This window comes from Poecilia formosa, unplaced genomic scaffold (genome assembly GCF_000485575.1).
Source record: "Poecilia formosa unplaced genomic scaffold, Poecilia_formosa-5.1.2 Scaffold600, whole genome shotgun sequence".
Classification (NCBI taxonomy): domain Eukaryota; kingdom Metazoa; phylum Chordata; class Actinopteri; order Cyprinodontiformes; family Poeciliidae; genus Poecilia; species Poecilia formosa.
The window spans coordinates 30,242-34,015 of NW_006800539.1; positions in this window are offsets into that span (position 1 = coordinate 30,242).

Consider the following 3,774-nt stretch of genomic DNA (forward strand, 5'->3'; position numbering starts at 1 on the left):
TATTATTATTAATATTATTATTATTAGTAGTAGTAGTATTACTATTAGTTTCACGCAAAAATGTGAAGAAAGTGTGACAACTTTGCCGAAACATGTTGTTTGAGCTTTCACGGTGTCCGTAGTTCCCCAGACAAGCGTGCCGAACAAGCGCGTGCTTTCTCATTGCTCATAACGAGCACGTGCGTATTTTGCCGCGTGGGCGGTGCGGAGTGGCAAGAAGACAAAGGGGGAACAGTATCTGATGGGGAAACGCGGATTGACGTAACACCTGTAACACCTCAAACTTCAACAGCGCAGACAGTAAGCATGTTGAGGCGTAAACACACATGCCGCATACAATACTTTGTTCACAAAGAAATATTCTCATCGCATGCTCAACGCATACCTCTAAATGTGCACCTATGGACATTTGCTGTTCCCATTATTCTGTGTAAGCAGAGCAAAAGCAGTGGATTTTAGATTGACTCTTATCTTGATAAATTCTACAAAAAAAACATGGATCCTCATCCTCACAGGGGGTGGATATAAATGTCCAAATCAGTGAGCTTATATGAGGTTAACTTCACAGATCAAGCCACGACAGCCCAAGAAATCCCACAAGAAAAACATAATGCAGTTGTGGCACTGAAAGACTAGGCCGTGCAGAGACCTTTGGAGGCAGGGGCTCCAAGTTAAAAAAGGGCACATTGAACAAGATCTTAAAACACCATACAACAACATAGCAACAACCCATATTAATCAAAAATTTAACTGGATCCTACTATATCTTTGCCATCATGTGGGGACAATGCAAAACAAATGTAGTCTATTTTCCCCAACAGGTGTAATGTTACTGTTCCTGCTGCTGACAGAGCTGGAGGGCTGAGTTGATCTGATTAAGCTCTAATAATATCTACTCAATGTCTACAACTTGGCTGTAGACTGCTTTATAGATCAAAAAAGCTCATAAGCTATAATTTTTTTATGTTGGCACCTCTGAGATCTAGAGAGAGCGAATTGGGATATCAAGGCAAAGAAACTCAGTAGCTGCTGGTAAGGTCCTCCAGACATTCAGGGACCCCTAGAAATGCATACCATACATCTAAACCTGTAGCATTCATTTATAGAGAATGACAATGTTATTACATTTTATTTAATGCATTCAGCTGAAATTCTTTTTACATTTAATACATTTAATTTAATTAGGACATTTAATTTACTTTGTAGAAGTTTAAAGAATCATCTTGATAGTTTGTTGTGTTACCATGGCTACAATATGGTTTAATCTTTGTGTTTCAGTTGGGTTTGTTCATAAATACATCACAGCAAATAACCAATAATCAGTGATTGATTTTAAATTCGGCCAATAAACCAGGTTTCCCTTTCACAGATTCACCTTAATATTTAGACATGTTAGTGATGCTGAGGTTCTAGTAGGAAGGGTTTGGGGAGGGTTCTGTCTAAGGTCCCATATTACCTTGGGCCGGCCCTGCATGAACAGCTGCTGCGATGCGCATCTCTGGAATCTACCTGGAAGCTGCGGATGCTTTGGGGACATTTTGATTCATTTAATTGTGGCATGTTTGGGTTTATGCTGTGGTTCTAATTATTGCTACAGTATTTTTGCTGATGTTTATTTTGTGAACACTATGGGCCGAATCTTCCTTTAACACTTGAGGTTCTGCAGTAACTTCTATTTACAGCCGCTCACCTCCAGCCCAGATCCCGCCAGCAGCGGCTTTAACCCGCCTGATAGAAACGCTAAGGAGAAGCAGAGCAAACAGAGACCAGGTGGTACCGGGTGGTACCGGGTGGTACCGGGGCTTAGAGGTGCATAGCGACGCGGTGACAGTCACAGTACCGTGTCTTATGTCAGAATGTCTGATATAAAGTCAGAGATTCTTTATATCTGTCGGTGGGACCAACTCAGACCTCCTGTAGCGAACCGGGCTTTTAGCAGCCTGATTAAGTTAAAGTCAGAAGTTTTCTCTGCAGCCGAAGTATTTCTGTGTTAAGGGGCGAGGCGAGTTTTTTTCCCGCTATTGCGAGAACAATTACGAAAATACAAATACAAACAGTTTTTCTAACGTCAACAACAGACCTACGTTTTTATTCACAAACCAGTGTATGGACAAAATATTCCTGCCCATAATTTGATAGTTGGAGGCACAGATCCGCCCCTCCTCCTCACCATGGACCCGGTGTCTGAACAACATGGAGGCAGAGAAACTGAGAGTCATTATTAGACTGAGGGCAGCCAGACTAGTTTATTTTGCTAAATTATTATATTTAGCTAAACATTATTGCTGAGGGTGTTAATCCACAGTACTCAGCCACCCCCCTAACTCCTCCTAACCTTCAGCGGACTGACTACTGACCAGCTCTCCATTTCACGGGTCCTAAAAGCCTCTAATTCCTGGGTATTACCGCAAAGAATATAGAGAACTTTTGTTTAAGCTGGGAGCGAGAAAGATTCGTCTAAGCTCTAACTACCTTCATCCAGACGTTATGACCTGCTTCAGTCCATAATTCAGACATCGGAGTAGCCCCGCCGGTGTCCGAGCTCATAAACCACGTCTGTTCACGGTAGCTCTTTCCCTGTCATTAACGTGCACTTCTTACCGGCCTAGATAATTTTAGAGACTAGGAATAAGTCCCAGGGTCATTATTTATCTGAAGTAAAGAACGTACGAAGCCACCCTGATTTACTAAGACCATTAACATTGATTTCACATTAATCAAAAGAATTAAATCTAGTTGACTCAATTAATTTAACTGTCCACGTAAATTAGACTTTAGTATTTTTATTAGCAAGCTTTAGCAGGAGAGAAAAGACATACAGCAATTAACAAAGGATTAAGTAATCAATAGATTTAAGAAAATTTAGACATTTCACCTAATTCTAAACCCTACACTGTGTCTTACTCTAAACAGAGGCTTTGGGGGAGGCAGTATTACTTGAACCCAGATGCAGAGACGTTCCTTGGCAGCAGAAAACTTTAACGTCCATGGATGGAGTCCTGTCTTTGTCTTGGCAGAATCCTTTTAGAATAAATCCAAAGTTGAACTGGTGAGAATCCTCAACAAACTCAGTTCTTTATCCAAATACGATCTTTGTCTATTCCCCATGTCCACTGCAGCATCGTTGGAATCCTTTGGGTTGAGTGTGGGGCCGCAGTCGAATCAGAATCCCGGGTTGTGGGTAAATGGATCTTGTTCCTTCCTTGTGCAGCGAGCAGTCTCATCGTCCCGGGGTATCAGCACGCAGCCCTCCGTTGATTCTGCATCTCCATGTGTGCTCGACTCGAACGCTGCGGAACAAAGAACCCCAATCCTCCTGTCTGGTGTCTTTTTATTCTTATCAGCAGCCGCTCAACTTTCCTCACGTACTTTTTTCCTTGACGTCAACTGCCTTTTGGTTGGCCTCAATCTTCAGATGAACTCCCTTGTTTTTTAGAACTGAACTTTCTGAAGTTCTCCATTTGCCTTCTGCACCTGTTTCCTTCATGCATCTCAAAAATCTCACTTCCTGTTTCTGCTTGGACAGATGATCTCATATCCATCACCGTCTTGGAGACATGATGTCTGTTCTAATGACCTAATTAATGCCTTGGTCACCTCTGCTCTCCTTTCGGTTCCTCTTTTCACCTGACCTTTCACCTACCATCTACCTCCAACACAACATCAGTGACCTTTAGTTACAGTTACACACTTTACACCATTTCAAGTTCAATGTCAAAATCACATTTATAACCTTTTAGTTTCTCTGATTTAGCATTCATTTGTAATTTTATA